This window comes from Protopterus annectens, chromosome 10.part0 (genome assembly GCF_019279795.1).
Source record: "Protopterus annectens isolate FY-2018-M chromosome 10.part0, PAN1.0, whole genome shotgun sequence".
NCBI lineage: Eukaryota > Metazoa > Chordata > Ceratodontiformes > Protopteridae > Protopterus > Protopterus annectens.
The window spans coordinates 1,235,377,189-1,235,396,224 of record NC_056744.1 but is presented as its reverse complement, the minus strand read 5'-3'; the positions used below and the strand labels follow the sequence as shown (position 1 = coordinate 1,235,396,224).

The following is a 19,036-nucleotide window of genomic DNA, read 5'->3' as shown; positions in this document are numbered from 1 at the left end:
ATAAACTCTTGGCTAGGCTTGAAAGGGCCCCATGGCCATCAGCCTAGTAACCTCCTATGATCCTAAAAACGATCAAGGGAAAAATAACCTAGAACTGGCATCTCTATAAATATTTCTTGTCCATCTTATCACTTTTTTTGAAGGAAGACAGAATGGACTTTTAAGATGTTTAGAACACTGCTGAGGATATCAGTGCAGAAGTCCCTATGTTAAACAGCAAATTGTAATCACAGTATCAGGACCTTGTGGACCACTGTTGTATATTAAATAAGTATATGTAACAAACTGACCACCTAGCTAAACATACTAAACTGAAGCTTAAAATAAATGAAATTGAGAATAGGTCTCACAGAACCAATTTGAAATTCATTGGTTTGTCAGAAGATGTGGAGGGCAAAGACCCAGCTACTATTATTAAGGAAGAAGCTGACAGTACTTTTAAAGAGACAAGCCTTTGACAGCAGAAGGTACACAAAGTATTTATACAAGGGCTACAACCAATTTGACTAGACCTTTCATTGTCAGTTTCTGGGCTATGACAGCAGGGAAACTGTTCTTCACCAGACAGAAGAAAGACACTGTTGCAAAAAAGAGTAAAATCCCATGATTGGAGGAACTCCGTGGTCAGCCTCAGTAAGAAGCTGAGATCCCTCATAAAATCCTCCAAAGCTAGTTATGAAAACAAAATTGCCACTGATTCTAAAGACAACCACAAAGCATTCTGTAGCTATGTCAAGAATCTCAATGACAACACTCAGCTCTGCTCTGAGATACAGCACAATGGCACTAAATATACAGAACCAACTGATATTGCCAGCATCCCGGCAGATAGGTTTAGTGCTAACTTTGCCCCTCTCTCACCCCCTAAAGGGCCCATCTCTATACTGGAAGAATGCAAAGTTCCTGTAATCATGACTGCACAGGTAAAATATACACTCTCCAAAGCCAAGAATGTAGCATCCATGGGACCTAACAACATCCCAGGCAGCGTTCTACACAAACTACAGAATGAACTGGCAGCCCACCTAAGTACCATGTTCAATCATACCCTCACCTCAGGCTTTGTGCCCACTGAATGGTGCACAGCAATGGTTATCCCACTCCACAAAGGGGGGGGGCACTAAGGACCCCAGGAACTGCCACCCTATTAGCCTGACGAGCCTGGTCTGCAAGGCTATAGAACATAACATCATGGAACTTATAAACAATGACATTGGTAATCTCCAATCACTAGACCATACCCAGTTTGTGTTTGTAAAAGGCAGATCATGTCTCCTAAACCTAATAGACTTCTTTGAAGCAGTCAACAAATCCGTAGATGAGGGTAAGGTGGTTCACACAGCCTATCTAGATCTCACCAAGGCTTTCGACACCATCCCCTACTCTGGAATTATAGATAAACTCACTAAACTAGGCACAAATCCCTATGGCACAAGATGGGTTGCCAAATGGCTCACTGACAAATCCCACACTGTGAAAGTAGCAGACTCTAAATCCAACTTCAGACCAGTGACAAGTGCAGTACCACAGAGTTCAGTCCTGGGTCCTCTCCTGTTTGGTATCTACTTCTCTGAAGTAAAGGCTAACAGAGGTCTTTAGCTAACAAAGTTTGCAGATGACTGCAAACTAGGAGCCATAGTTGAATCCCCAAATGATGTGGAAATCCTACAGAAGGGCCTTACTGAGACAGATGCCTGGTGTCAAAGCCATGGCCTCAAGCTCATTGCCAAAAAGTGCATTGTCATCCCTTTTGGTAAAAACTCTGTACTCATGAACTACCACATAGGCAGCAATCTACTTAACACCAAAAGTGTGATAAGAGACCTTGGGACACAGGTGGACAGTAGTCTCTCATTTGATAATCACATTGTCACATTAATCAGGAAATCCTTCTACGTGGCACACCTCATCACAAAAGGTTTCTCATCCAGGAAAAAAGAGGTCATTGTTCCCCTCTACTCATCACTCATTAGACCCATTATAAAGATCAATGCCCCTTTTGGTATGTACCTCACAAGACATCTAAAACAACTGGAAATGCTGAAGAAATACCTCACAAAGAGGATTGCCAGCTTCAAACAGATGCCTTACGCAGACCGTCTAAAAAAACTCCAGCTTTACTCTGTCGCATATCGCCTACTCAGATGCGATCTTTGCCTAACATACAAAGCTATGTCAAACCCAGAGCTGTTGGACATGCTCCACTTAAAGAAATCCCAATCCCTCCAAGTTACATGCTCTAAGGACCTAAACCTTATCACCACAATAAACAGAACATGCTGGCAAGATAGATTCCTGTCCCAGAGACTTCCCATACTCTGGAACAAACTACCTATCTAAATCAAACAAAGCTCCTCATTAGCACTCTTCAAGAAGCTTGATGATGGGATGGGAGATAGGAAATTCACCCCGGGGATCACTTCTGTGGTTCTGCTTGACAGGGGCACAGGAAAATAATTTTCTTGGGTGGTAAAAGCCAGAGTACCATTTGGCTAGGCTTATATAGGACCTAGGGCCAATAGCCTAGTACCTACCTATGAACCTATAAGACTGCAGAACAGTCAGCTACACATTGGTAGGGCTCCAGACTATGTACCTCCAGACTACAGTACTGCTCTCTTCAACAAAGGGAAAGGGTTTGTTCCCATTCTGAGACAATTCAAAGAATAATTTTCAGGTCCAGTTTTGATTCTCTGCTGCATGATTTGTTCATAAAAGTTTGATGGAACTCATGTTTACTGATCCATTTGAAGCAGAGCCTTGCCTAGAGAGAGACAGAGTAACTGGAAGATCAGAGTGTAAAGGAAGTCTTCAGCCTCCAAGCCCCAAGAGGGAAAGGAAGCTTTCATAATATCTCTTCAATGACTGGATATATCCCATGAGAAAATTAAGATAAGAAACAAGGCACCTACACAAAGATTGCACTGCCAATGACCCTGGACTTCTCACTGAAGGAACTCCCCTTCTAATTTGCAATACAACAATTCAAAAAATGTCTTTCTCATGCTGATCTGTCTGAAGAATACCCAAGAGGCTCAGATGGAAATTGTAGAACATGACCCTCCATTGAAGGAACTCAAACAATTAGGAAAAGTCCAGGGATGGCAAACTCTTGTAGGTTATTGCTTCTGATTCAGCTTGTCCATCACCAACTTGACAGCTATAGATGCACAGTATATTTAATTCCACAAATACTGAAGAACCTATTGAAGATGTCTTCATACAGTTTGAGGTTGAACTCATGGTTTGCCCATAGTTTTCTCTTCTTTCTAAGAGTGAAAAATGTTCAGCCTCTAAAATGCGGTACAATATTATTGTTTTTTATTTACATAGCAATTAAGAGGCCATTCTTTTGGCATGGTTATGTAAGGGCTGCGCAAATTGAGAAATTTACTCAGTTTCCAGCCAGCTGATGTTTGTGAAGCATATATGGTCAATAGCAGTAGGTCTGGGGATTGATGATGCTCCTAATGCCTTTATTTGCCCACACATCGATTAAAGATGTGAGTCAGCATGGGTGGTTGCATATTTTTATTAACCTTAATCATTGGTTATTACTAACAAATAAGAGATGTACTTCCTGACTCATGTTCATCTGTACTACAGCTTACATTGTACACAACAGTGCACAGAGTCCCTTACAGTTATAATTTGTGTTTGTGTTTTCTTTCTTTTTGTGGGACATAGCTAGGTAGAATATATTGTTTCACGTAGAGTATTTGAATGTCTAGATTGCTCAGCACTTGTCTATAGTTGCCTATAGTTGCTGGCTCATGCCAAAGGAAGATGCTAGTGCATTTATTAACTTGTTTAGTAATTGCTGTTTATCATTAAAGTTTCTTGTGTTACTGGGCAATTACTTAAATTAAGCATGGATGTAGTGTTGTTGCATGATACCAAACTGCAATGCTAAGTTGCTGTATTTTGATCCAAAGAGGTGATTTTATTATTCATGGACAGAGAAGGACAGAACACGTTGGATTCATGGATGGGATGTAATAGAAGGTGGGTAGCAGTGAGACTGCAAACTGTACATGGTGTCTTTTACAGACTGAATATGGAGATCCTTTTGCCTTTTAATGATTTAAAAAAAACACTCTTAGAGCATGTGGCAAATCATTTACTGACCACATTTGGTGAGGATTTCAATACAGTCATAAACTTTGATCAAGACAGAAGACTTATGAAGAAGCCCAGACTTCTTAAGCAGAATAATACTGCTATTAAACACTGGATGAGAAAATTTAGGCTGGTAGATGCATGGTTCATAGGTTAGGTTCATAGGTGTGTACTAGGCTAATGGCCCCAGTGCCTTTACAAGCCTAGCCCATAGAATTGCCCTGGCACTGTGCCTTCTAACGTTAGTTAGTTTCCAGAGCCTCTATTGAGTAGAGCCACTGGAGTGATCCCCAGAGTAAACTTCCTATTGCCCATCCACTCGTCAAGGTTTCTCTTGAAGACAGCCAGTGAGGTGCTCTGCTTGACCTGTATTGGAAGTCTATTCCAAAGCATGTGGAGTCTCTGGGTTATGAACCTGTCCCTCCAGCATGTTCTGTTTATCATGGTAATGAGGTTGAGGTCTCTGGAGCATGTGGTGTGGGGGATTGAGATTTCTTTAGATGTAGCATTTCCAACAGAGCTGGATCAGAAATGGCTTTGTAGGTCAAACAGAGATAGCCTCTCAGTAGATGATATGAGATGGAGAAAAGCTGGAGTTTTTTGAGTCTGTCCGTGTAGGATATGTGTTTAAGGCCTAGGATCCTCTTTGTGACTTACTTTTGCAGCCTCTCCAGCTGTTGCATTGAGTGTTTTTCACTCAGCCAATGTAAAGTTTATGTATTATGCCCCACTTTTATGCTCAACCATTCCTCTGCATTAGTTTTTAATTAGTCAGTCTCTCTTAGATTCAGTCAGTCAGGCAGAGATCTGTCCCAAGACCATTTCAAATCATGATACACTATTGCTCACTTGAAAACTATATCACCATTGCCATACGTTAAGACTTGGATTTAATCCCCTACTACTAAAACCACCAGGGATTAAAACTGAATTAAGACAGTGATGGTAGGAATAATGGGGCACCATCTTTGTGGAAGGTGGTAAGGTCTCAGGCTACTAGTCTATGACTTCCTAACCCAGCTAAAATTCCTAAGCTGCAAGTGAGAATGGGATAGGCTGGGAACAATTAATGATCATGAAGAGCATGTGAGAAAGGCTAATATCCAATTATGGAAAGCTAGATGTCAAGATTAGGCCTTAAAATACAAATAGCCACAGTATTTTCTTGTGCAAAATCTTTGCATGTGCCAAAGTTGTTATAAGCAAGATTAAGGGAGCTCAAGGAAAGATCTGTTATCTTTGAGTTAAAAGATGCTGTCAGTATTCTAAAACACTCTGCTCAAGCAACCAATAATATTATGAAATTTCTACAAGGATTTATATGCAAATGGGCCAGCCTTGCTAATACAATTATGGATTACATTCAGGATTAAAATGATGTAGCCTACTATCACCTATGAACAGCCAAACATTATATACAGACCTACTACTTCCTGGGAAATATGAACTGCTATCACAGGATTAGAAATGGGCAAGGCCAGAAGTCCATATGGGTTCACAATGAAGCTATACTGTGAACTACAAGAGGTATATGTTCAATACTGGGTCAGCCATTTAAGGAAAGCTTAGAGGCTGGAACTCTAACCCTATAAGCTGGGCTATCCAAAATCACTGCCGTTCTAAAAAAGGGAAGGACTCCACTGAACCTCACAGATATTGACCAACTTACCAATACAAAGATTCTAGCATAGCTCTCAAATGTCCAGATTTTTGTCTCATATTTTTGGTCTGTTTCTCATAAAATTGTAGTTTTCTGGCAAATCAGTGACAAATAATTGAGGACTGTTTGATTTTCAGACTTCATATCCTTCAGAATATATATATATATATATATATATATATATATATATATATATATATATATATATATATATATATATATATGACCAAAAAATGCACCCAAACAAACAGGAAGCAGCAGAAGTAATGTCCCAAACAGAAAATGATAATGGATACCAAGTTTACCAGGTCGCCAGATCGTGTGGCAAACAAATCCAAAGTGCGTAATATCCCCAAGTCAAACGTAGCAACTAATGCCAGCTATAGAACCAAGCCGTGAGGCAAAAGCAGTGCTCAATGTCCAGCAACAAATTTACAACTTCAACGCTAGTAGGCAATGAATAACGGTTCACTTATAAAAAATACCTTTTTATTTGAACGTAAGCGCTTTCGCGACATTCAAGTCGCTTCCTCAGACGTTAAAATGTTATTTAAAATGCATCACTCACATTTATAGAGAGCATCATTTCCTGTGTTGCAACATCACATCCTACGATGTCATATCCTGCTCCAAGGCGATTACTACATCCTGTTCCCAGGGATGTCTCTACATACCCTTTAAGTTAGCACAGTCAAAGTCAGGTTATACATTATACTTTAAAATATCGCAGTACAATTTTGCGCTTATAATATGCCAACCGATTAAGTTCATAATTAAACACAATCTATTATTCAGACATAGAATATAAAATGTACATAAAAATAAAAATAAAATAAGAATATATGAATATATAAGCAACAAATTGATCCAATCCATTAGATTGACAAAAACATCAAACAATAATGTCTATTGCATAAAATTTAGATGTTGGAAGCTGTTAAAAACTATTAGAACTGTTCGGTATCAGCAATATCCGAACCATATCAAGCATATGTCCAGCATCTAAGCCCACAAGAGGCGGGGGGGGGAGTAAGGGAACCTATTTCTGGTTCAATGGCACCACACAGTGGAATGTTCCCTGTTTAGTGGATTCAGGTTACGTACATACGAAATTAGAACAACTATTTCTGGTTCAGACACACCACTCAGTAAAATGGTCCCTGTTTGATGGATTCATGTTGCGTGCATGCAAAGTTGAAACAGGATGTTTGTGTGCATGGGCCAGACAGGTCATTAAATTAAAGAACAGTGTTACATCAATTATAGTGCGTCCGTCATCCCTTGACGGATATATATACTAATGCAAAACCTGTTATTTTATCAACTTTCTAAGTTTGTAAGAGCAATATTTAAAAAGTGTTCCTACTTTTGGGCCTTTGTCTCCCCATTACTTGTGGCTTCTACAGATTTCTTGCTCTTAGAGGTTGAGAGGTACGGTTCTAGTGACAAGACTTTAAGATTTCCTACAGAGCTTGATAGGTGAACAAACACTAGACCCGTCTTAGTTTGGATTTGACTCAAGCAGTTCATGCTTATGCAACCTGATGGATTTTTTTGAAAAGATCGCCAATACAATAGATGAAGGCAAAACAGTACATACCGCATAGCTCAACCTAACTAAAGCTTTTGACACAATTAACAACTCAGGCATAGTAGAAAAGCTAAATAAATTAGAAATAAACCCCTATGTCTCCCACTGGATTACCAACTGGATCACAGATAGAATGCAGATAATCAAATTAGGGAAAGTTATCTTCAGAAAAAGACCAGTTACCAGTATGGTCCTCCAAGGTTCTGTGCTGGGACCAGTCCAGTTGGGCATTTACATTTCTGAAGGAAAAGCCAGTACCAAAGAGCTATGGTTGACTATGCTTGCATATGGCTGCAAGCTAGGAGCAGCCATATAATCCTGAAATGACTTAGCCATTCTACAGGAAGATTTGTCCAAAATAAATAACTGGTGCTAAAATCACGGGCTAAAACTAAATGCTAAAAAATACATTATTGTATTCTTTGAGAAGTCATCTTTCCCAGGGAGCTACCACATTGACAATACTCCTTAACAGCTGACACATTTGTTCGGGGTTTGGGAACTTATGTGGACAATGACATATCGATTGACCAACGTTTGCCATTCTATATTGCACAGCTAGAAACTGAAGAGATTGTATCTAGATCTAGGGATTCATTCTCCCATTTTACTCAACCCTCATTAGCTCAGTCATTGAATATAAAGCCCCTTTAGGCATCTATCTTTCCAGACACATGCAACAACTGAAATGCTGACATAGATACCTTACTAAAAGGATACAAGGCCTAACAACATGACTTACATGGGCCAACTGAAAGTTCTGTCGCTATACTCGGTATCCTACAGACTGCTAAGTGGTGACCGGTGTCTGACATACAAGGCATCCTGTGGCCCCTTAATGATGAATTTACTGCACACCAGCAAGTAAAATAGCATCAGAAATACTCAATCTGGGGAACTAAACCTGCAGTCTTCTGCAACATCAACAGAAATGTTTGGGGGGCAGGTGTATTTCTAAGAGGACACCAATACTATGCAGACTCTCCATCCATCCACATAAAACAAAGTCCATCACTGTCCATTTTTAAGTGCAACTTAGATCTATGGATGGGAAACAGAAAATTTACCCCAAGGCCTGCCACCTGTACTGCTAATAGACAGATGTAGCTCCTAAATTCTTTATCCCATGCACATGTTCCCTCAAATTATGTTTGGTATGATCTCTGTTATTCTCATTAGGAATATTATATACTTTTTGACCATGAGATGGGTAATTATAATCTATAACCAAACGGGATGGGTTATTTCAAGCACAAAAAGGGAAATTAGCTAGTCTTAAAATGGCCCACAATGGAAGGTAGTCTAGTACCTACCTATGAACTTATGAACAACGAAAGGGATTTGTACCTAAAAGGTAAGGTATACCTGCATTGTTGCAGTTGTTTTATAACATTCAGTAATACAGTAAACATAGCTCACAACCAAAAGCTGTATTTTCTAGACCTTAATAAGGCCATCAACACTATAAAGTGAGTTTATTTTGGAAGTCCTTGTGAAATTTGTAATGAAAAGGGAATTGTTTAAAGTATGTGGGCTACTTTCCCAAAAACCACTGGCACAAGTAACAACTGACAACATGTCGTTCTACTCCTTTACACTTTAGAGAGGTGCCAGGCAGGGGTATGTGCTCTCTCCCATTCTCTCTATTTTAGAAGTTGAAGCTCTTAGGTTGTATATAGGACAACACTATTCCTGTTGAGACATCCACTTCAATGGCTAGAGTATTCAAATGGATTTCTGCTTTGCAGATGGTTGCATGCTATGGATGAATAATACCCATCTATATTTCACCAGATTGCAGATGTTTTTGAAGAATTTCAGCTCCAATCCATTTCGGCCACAAACTGGGATAAAACTGTAATTATTTCCTCTAAATCTGGCTGCTTCACACATTATTGTATCATTTGAGAGACTATGTTTTAATTGTGTAAAGGCACATACATCTTTTAACTTGCAAGTTATTTCTATGGAAAATCTCAAATGTTCGTTCTTACTAAATTCATCTTTTTTGCTTGATGTATTCCTCAGCAAGCAAAATACCCCTTCAACTCTAATTTAAAGCAGCATATTTTTCATTTCATTTCATCTTGGAGTCTCCCATGGCTGTCAAGAAGAAAACTAATGGCAAGTAGGTTCTTTGATGATGTAAAGTGCCATGATCTTAAGAGATGTGGACAAGCTACTGACCTGATCCACTTCATCCAAACCAAGCTATACCCACATCCTTTATGGGTACTGCAAGAACTCTGTCTCATTGTAACACAAAATGAGAACCTGTCTAGGATCCTAGGAGAGTCTAGGAACCTGGGGGGCTGGAATCAGGAATAGTTGCTTTGCTCACCAAAATAGAACTGCTTAATGGGAAGCTAATGCTCTGGGGCAGAATCGGGGATAATACTAATAAGCATGTTAATGGACACTATTTTTGGGACGCATTGGTAGCAGGGAATAGTCTGCACTGGCTTGATCTTTTTCTGTGCAATTCAGTCCCTTCTTTCTCTAGTTAAGTGTAGAGATCTCTGTCACAACAACATTTTGTAGTGGTGGTAATACTTTCAACTGTTTTCAGTGGGACAGGCAATCAGTAAAACTAAACAGACTCTTGTGACCTGGATTAGTTGGGACCAACATCAAGGTACTGTAAAACCCCATCTAGAAAGAATTAGATACCTTCAGTCAAACAATTTTTAAGAGTAACAGACACTTTTGGAAGGATCATACTGGTAGTTTATTAGTCTCTAAAGATTCATTAGTGAATATTATCATGGAGGCTAAGTGGGGTGGCAACCGAGTGATGTATTTTACTCATTTTAAGAAAGTGAATAGGCGGCACTACAGACAAAGAATATGGGATAAAGGGATAGATAATGCTGAAGATGTGATGCAGCTGATGCCAACTACATTAATTTACTCTGGAATTCCATTCACAACCCCTATTTTGTATCTGAATTCAGGGTGTAACTTCTACAGTTACAATCATCTAAAGACAATGATCACACCACTGGGTGGCTAGCCCTGTTGTGATAGTTGTTTCACAGCACACACACATACACACACACACACACATACATACACACACACACACACACACACACACACACACACACACACACACACACACACACACACACACACACACACACACTAATGGGCAATTTAGAGAATACAGTCCACCTGTAGCATCACTTTGGAATTTGGGATGAATACAGCAATCATGAAACCATCAAATATTCAAAAAATACACCAATGAAAGAAGCAGTCAGAAGGTGAGATAAAGAGAAGCAACTTTAATCCATGTTATTCATCCGTCCTGGTACCTCGGCAATTCGCCTTCAATGGAACAAATATTCAAATATACACATTCGCTTTTATATGCTCATCAATTAAACAATCAGTCAATTCATCAGGTGATTAACCCTATTAACACTTTGGCAAATCATCTAACATTCATTTACTATTATATATAAAAATTTAAATACAAAATCTAGTTTATAAAAAAATATTAGATCTAATATAATATAATAATTCATGTTATTTTAAGTCTTACAAATATTATAAATCTATTCCAATATACATATAACATTGAAATGCACATTTAGAAAAAAATTAAATTAAATTAAATACACTCAAATTTCATTATAATTCAAAGATTCCAGCACACACATATATCAAATTTCATCCACTATCTAAATTCATCCCAACAGGAAATAATGTATGGTACCCCATAATCATTCTATGCTCTAACCTATTTAATGCAGTCTTAAAATTTCCTGTACAGAAATGAGGTCTAGCAAGTACACTAAATACAAAACCTTCAATGTTACCATTATGCATGTTAATAAAATGAGTGGCTACTGGACTATCCATATTTCCCCTCCTAATATCCCCCAAATGCTCCAAAATACGCACCTTCACCTTCCTGGTAGTCTGACCAATGTACCATACAGGCATAATACAATCACACCCCAAAATGTACACTACACCTGAAGACATACAATCAAACCTTTCAAATGCCAGATATTTCCTACCATTTATTTTCATCCCATGCATATTTTTTGTCTTGTCGCAAACCAAACAATGACCATAACGATACATCCCAACATTTGTGTTGGCCAAAGGTTCAAGTTTCCTATTTAACATTTCTTTTAAATTAGAATGCCTATTGTAAGAAAAGGTAATATGCTTCGGGAAAAGGCGACCAACTGTTAGATCTTCGCACACAACATGCCACAATTCTCTAATAATTTTTTCAACTATATTAGAGAAACCTGAAAATCTAGATACAAAAAATATCTTTTCTAGTGTAGATATGGTCACAGAATGATTACTATTATAATATATGTTCCTCCCTGATGTATGAATTCTACACAATCTATTCCTTATATCTAGGAGTTTAGTACTCTCATATCCCCTAGATAAAAGTCTATTAAAGATTCCATCACATGCCTCTTCCCATAAACCTTTATCCGATGTGTTTCTCAAAATCCTCTTAAATTCCCCTTCGGGCAACGCCTTGATCAAATGTGGAGGATGCATACTACTTGCGTGCAAAAAATTATTAACCGCTGTTGGTTTCCTAAAAGGTTTATATTGGATCAAATTATCTTTCCCTACATAAAATTCCACATCCAAAAAAGAAATGCTATGTAATGAACTTTGTGCAACAAACTTTAGTCCATGATTATTCTGATTCAAATCTTCCATGAACTGCGTGAATAGAGACATCTCACCCTTACAAATAAAAATTAAATCATCAATATAACGTCTATAAAGCACAACGTTATTCACAAAAAAAGAACTCTGAAACATAAATTCTTTCTCAAACTCTCCCATGTATATTACTACATAAGTGGGTGCAAAAGCTGCACCCATAGCAGTCCCTTTTACCTGTAAAAAGAAATCATTCTTCCACATAAAATAATTGTGCATCAAACTAAACTCCAATAAACTTAACAAAAACATGGTACGTGGTCCCTCACCCATCATCCTCTGCATTGCCTCCAAACCCCATCTTATGTTGATGTTAGTATATAATGATGTAACATCAACTGTGGCCCAATAATATTCCTCCTTCCATTCTACTGCACGCAAAGCTAAGCACACATCTTGAGTATTCCTCACATGGGAACAAACTTTGGGGAGATATTTTTTTAAAATGGGAGTCCAAAAATATATTAACCCTTTCTACATAGGAGCCAATACCAGGGACGATAGGTCTTCCTGGTGGATTAGTCATACTTTTGTGAATTTTTGGAATAATGTAAATGTATGGGTGACGAGGTTCCTTAACTAATAGTTTTTTCACATCCTTACTGGTAAAAAAACCCAACCTTTCTCCTTTTTCTAATAGTTCACTTAACTCTTCAGAATACTGTTTCAAAGGGTTGTTGTTCAATTTGACATAAGTATCTTCTATTATCAAACTATTAACTATGCTTTCATATTTTTCAATATTCATCACAACCCAGTTACCCCCTTTATCAGCTGGTTTAATGGTAACTTTGTCCAATTTTGTTCTCAACACTTTTAGGGCCAACCATTCGTCTTTACTCAAGTTGAATTCCTTATCTTTTATACAAAATTCCTTATATGCCTGTTCAAGTTTAGAGTACACAACATGCTCAAATCCATTTATAGCCTGCGAATACTTGGGAGGAGCAAAATTACTATCACCTGGAAAACAAGGGACATCAATGTGCCCATAGCCCCCCCCCCCCCAAAATTTTCTTCTGTGCAAATATTATCTTCTACAAAAGATTTAGATATGTCATTAATGTCTTCATATCCATCTGGCATCATGTCATCATAGTCATATGTACTCAAATTTAACAATTCGTCATCTAAAGAAACTTTGCTTTCAGTTTCAAGATGTTTTTCTCGTTCAAAAAAATAAACCCTTAAGTTTAATTTACGGACAAATCTTTTGACATCCATCATTATGTCTGCCAATGAAGGTAACCTAGTGGGTATAAACTTGGTGCCTTTTGACAAAACCTTAAGCATGTCATCAGATAAAATTAAATCAGAACGGTTCAGTACACTTAAATCCTTGTTAACTAAAAAACCATCAGCATTTTCAACATTTTCAACATTTTCAATAGCAGTCCCAGTAATATTTTCAAAAAAACGTTCAGAATCAACATCATTATTGTGCGTTAAATTAACATCACTAACATTAACATTTTGACGACAGTCCCCAATTCCGAATCAGCAACAACGCTGTACTTTGCGTTACCATTTCTAGCAAAACAAACGTTACCATTTTGAGTAACGAGGATGGATGAATAACATGGATTAAAGTTGCTTCTCTTTATCTCACCTTCTGACTGCTTCTTTCATTGGTGTATTTTTTGAATTTGGGATGAAACCAGAGGACCTAGAGAAAACCCACATGAACACAGGGAGGGCAAGCAGACTCTGCACAGAAGGTACCTCAGTTGAGAATGATACTTGCTGCACCACTGTGCCTCCCTATATATATATATATATATATATATATATATATATATATATATATATATATATATATATATATACATATATATCTCTATATGGACCTAGTTTGTGCAGCATACTACATCCAAATCCAGACTTTCCAACTCTGACTGAATATAGGTGTATTTTTTTTTTTGTATTGCTGGTCCAATTTAACTTGATGCATATTACTGGTATTGTATTTGACAATAACTGATAGGTATGTTTATGACAGAATGTAATAAAACGTATATTCTTTAAAAAAATGACACTAAAATTGCTAAGCTAGGAAATACTGTAATGGAAATAGTAATTGTTGTATTTCATTTATTGTTCATATTTTCATAATTACATTCATATTTTCATAACACAATAGCCACATATTACAGGGGGTGGGCATGAAGTAAAATGACAGAAACACTGACTGTCACAATTCATGAATAATACACTATGTTGACAATATTGTTAGATGTTTGCTAGTAATTATGAAGATATGAAATACTTCCATATATAGTTTAGTATTCCCAAAACTAACTAACTTTAGCTCTAGGGACCTAAACCTTGTCACTACAATAAACAGGACATGCTGAAGGGATAGATTCTTGTGTCAGAGACTTCCCATATTCTGGAACAGGCTACCCACCTATGTCAAGCAAAGTTCTTCATTAGCACTCTTCAAGAAAAATCTTGTTGAGTGGATGGGAAATAGGAAATACACCACAGGGATCACTTCTGTGTCTCTGCTCTACAGTGGCACAGAAAAATAACTTTCTTGGGTGGCGTAAGCCAGGAAGCCTTGTTGGCTAGGCTTACATAGGCCCTTGGGCCGATAGCCTAGTACCTAACTATGAACCTATGAACCTATGAACCTATGAACTTAAGAACTATAGTATGGAATCAGATGAAACTTCAAGTCATTTTCAAAAAGTGCTAAATTGTATGGGGGGTCTCATAGAAGGCCAACAATTATCGCTGGATTGAAGGGGCCAATTGGAACATTTTATTTCAGAGCAATAAGCAACTGTGAGATGAAGGGCATGTTGAAAAATATTTCACATTAACAAAAAGTAATTTGAAACGATTAAGGTTATGACTTGCTGACATGCTACTTTATGTAATCCTAGCTTTGAGTGTCTTAACATACTTTTCTTGTGGGAAACTCTCAACCTCCATGTGTGCATGATGTGACTAAGCCAATCATTTTACCAGAGAGTGGTAATGAGTTTAGTCTGTAAAAAGGTGCTAATGGATCAGTGTTCTACCCCAGTCAACAAATATATATAAACAATTAACCAGAACATACCTCCCCAAGACTGTACTACATGGAGTACGTTGTGGCTGTTCCAGATCCACTCATCAGACTTCTCCCTAACTTTAAGAATGGTAAGATAATGACATGATGGGTGGACTTGAATGTCTCCAGCTTTGTGGGAACAAATCAGGTATTAAATATACTACAGGGAGCTTTAGCTGTTGCTTTTTTCATAGAATCACAACTCTAAACATATATATATCATTTTGTAGACGGAAGATGAGCAACAGAATGCATAAAATGGGGTAAACAATTTCAACACATTCTCTTGACTAAATTTTATTGTTTTACAAATTGTACTTATATCCATGATATTTCAATGTCTTCATAATTCTTTGTTTCCTTAAAATACAGCACTACATCAGAAACATTTTATAGACTATATGAGCGTTGCCTGCTGCACCAATTCTCTAATGCTACTGCACAGGGGCACAGGTTGCCATGTTGACCCAGTTTATTTATGAATGGATTCTATAGGAGCAGGAAGTCATGACTTCTATCTTTAAGTAACAATTTTTGTTCAACTATACCATAACACACTCATGCTCATATATATCTACATCTTAAATATACATTTGTAACAGTTTCCTTAGTCTGACTAGGTGAATTTTTGCAGATCTCTTGGTTTTTAATTAAATGAGGATTACCTTGTGGCTTAGTTAACCTCAGATACAGAAAAAGATGAAGAAGAAGAGGAAGAATTAAGCATGGAGCATATCCCTCTCCAAAAACAGGTACATTTATACCTCAAATAAAGGTCAATGACAGAGAGATAATAATAACGCAAATCCATTAGTAAAATGAGTCATTTAGTGCAATATATAAATATTGAAAATTAGTAATGAAATTAAAGAATTTTTATGCAGTATGAAAAAATCATTGATGTCCTACCTTGCTGTTCACTTCTATATCCAGGAAAAATTAGACCTGAAGGGCACACAAAACAATACAAAACAGAATTTTAGTTAGATATTCAATAATAAATTATATTAACTTTATGTGACCAAGTTCACCATTAAGTGTTCTGAATCCACATATTATGGTTTACCTTTATATATAATCCTAAAATGTTTTTAGCTTGTACCATTGTTAGCTGTGATGTAGATTTAAAATACAACAATATCTAGAAATTCTACTCAGAATGCAAATGTCCATTTTCTATTCAAAGCCAACCACTTTGGGGATTTAGATTGCATTTGGGGAGAGCGCTGTATAGTGCAAGGTCTAGTGTTTCGGTTATCCTGGATTTCCAGACAGATTTTTATTAAACCATCATGTGTGTATATTTGATTTAGCACTTATTACAATAAATGTTAAACATCAATGCAACATCATTTATAGGCAATCAGTTAATAAAGGCATAGTCAATAGTCTATAAGTGACATATTTCTGAAAAGATACTTTGAGAGACAACACAGAAACTCAGCTGCTGAGATTTATCTTTATTCTTATCATTAAAGAAGAGGAATTTTCTGAATAGCCTCTGGATCATGGAATAATGTTGTACAGTCAGTCAATATGAACACAAAATGGTCTTCACAACAATAGCAAATGATAATAACATAAAAAAATAAAAAATGACTATAACTAAACATCACGCAGTTGAATGAGTTGATTCTAAATGTTGTGTAAGTATTACATAAGTCATTACCAGTTACTCAGGACTTCTTGTTAAGTTTGTCTCTCTTCTAACAGTTGCCATACGTATCTCAACACTTTTTGACATTATCTCAGTCTATCCATTTTATTTACTTAAAAGCTGTTTTGTCTCTCTGACTAAATCACTCAACATCTAAGTGTCATACCGCATTGCTGTTTGCAGTTTACTGCAACTGTTATATTGATATCATTATTTACGTCTGCTTTCAGTTCTACATGTGATGCATCTTCTCAATCTAATGTTAGATGTTTAAAGAATGCACTGTCAGTTTATATGTTATTGTGTACAAGTACCTGCTGTGGTTTTTATTCTTATTTCGTACTTTGTTGATTGTTCCATATTATCACTGCAGTTATGTTTCTATTACCACATGTTTTGCCATAATGGCACTGGTTATAACTGAAAAAGGACTCTAAACTAGATTAGTCCACCTATTTGGTTAATAAACTGAACTATATATATATATATATACATACATACATATATATATATATATATATATATATATATATATATATATATATATAAATACAAAAAATAAGCATGTGCTGTAAATATACTCTTTGTAAATTATTTCAAATGCAAACATAATATTTCATATCTCTTTTTACCATGTCAGCCATCATATCTGCATAGCATGGTTGTGTGTTGATAATGAACTAGCATTAGTGAGGAGCACAGGCTAGGGTAGTTAGATGAAGAAGCACCAGGCATCTTCTTCTACCTCAGGCAACAACAAGAGCAGCTCCTGCCTAAGGGCAAACAGTTTAAAGATATCCTAAGTTATAAGAACTCTGACTTGGGCATCCTGGATGCTTGTCAGAGGAGCAACTTTATCAAGTCTGCTAAGAATACCATCTGGAAATATGACTGGTACATCTGTGCTAGGTTACTGGGTAAAATACTGCTAGCTGTTCTAAAATAATGCTTGATTTTACAGCCAAGGAAAATGATTTATGCATCAGCTTCTTCAACATTTTAACAAATGAGCTAATTAGTGAAATGGATCAGAAACTACTCTTATCTTCTCTAAATCAACGAAAGGGGATAACCGGTGGTAGCTTCCAGAGCACTGGGGAAAAAAATAACCATTCTGAAATCATGTTTCAGCTTGTTCTATACTTTGTGAAGACCACAAGTGCATATTTTATTAGAGGTCATTACCAGAGGAGAGTTATATTATTTTAACATTAAGTCAGTCCAATAAAATGTAAACCCCAATGTTACTCACTGGATAGTATAATGGCACACTGGAAGAACATGCTGCCATCTTAAAGAGTAGATACCACTGATATCCCCCAGGATCAGTACTAGGACCTTTCCTGTTTCATACATATACTTGTCTGACATCAAGGGCTTGAGATTAACAAAGCTTGCTGGCAGTTGCAATTTCAAAGATGCACAGATTTCGCTACCAACCTCTGAACTCTCCAGAAGGGCTTAAATTGTACTAACAGGTGGTGTTTAAATCACACCCTCAAACTGAATGTCAAGAAACATGTCCTTTAGCAAACCTGAGCACTTCTGCTCCTAACAGACTGTGGACCCCCACCCCCAAATGTTGACTTTGTCTTTGGGAACTCGGTCACTTTTATTGGCAATGAGTTATCCTTTGACCATTGTTTTTCCAAGGTTGTTAGGAAATTCTTTTATATAGTCCAGTTAATTCTTAACATACAAAGCCATCAACATTCCCATTTACTCATCTCTTATCAGTCCAATAGCTAAATTTAATGCCCCCTTTGTAATGCACATGACTCAAATCAAGGACCACAGTAATTCCCTTCTAAAACAATTAAAGGCATGTCTTCTTTGAGATACTCAGACCATCTTAAAGCCCTCACACTCTTTTTCTCTTTCCTATCAGCTCTTAAGAGGGGACAACTGCCTTGCTTACAGAGTCTCAAGAGATCAAGTAATATGCAACCTTCTTCACATCCACAAAACAATTAACACCCTTAACACCCATTCAAAAATATAAACTTCAACCTAAACATAGATAAAACCTGCTGGTCTGATAAATATCTATCACACAGATTACCTCTTTTATCTATCTATCTATCTATCTATCTATCTATCTATCTATCTATCTATCTATCTATCTTTAAAACATGACAATTAATCAAAACAAAAATACAATAAAAAGTATCGAACAAATAAGAGTCTAGTTATATATTTTTTTATGAGGTTGGAGATAGATTTACAGTTGTTAGATGTATA

At 37.0% G+C, this 19,036-nt stretch overlaps 1 protein-coding gene across 3 annotated transcripts in view; it reads right to left on the bottom strand.

Moving 5' to 3' along the window:
* Window positions 1-19,036, bottom strand: part of TNR (tenascin R) — a 5,843,683-nt gene that overhangs the window by 3,650,083 nt on the left and 2,174,564 nt on the right. For all 3 annotated transcript variants that reach the window (XM_044085960.1, XM_044085961.1, XM_044085962.1), the window contains exon 5: window positions 16,048-16,083. The gene's annotated coding sequence lies outside the window, so the exon portion shown is untranslated. The remainder of the gene's footprint in view (window positions 1-16,047; window positions 16,084-19,036) is intronic.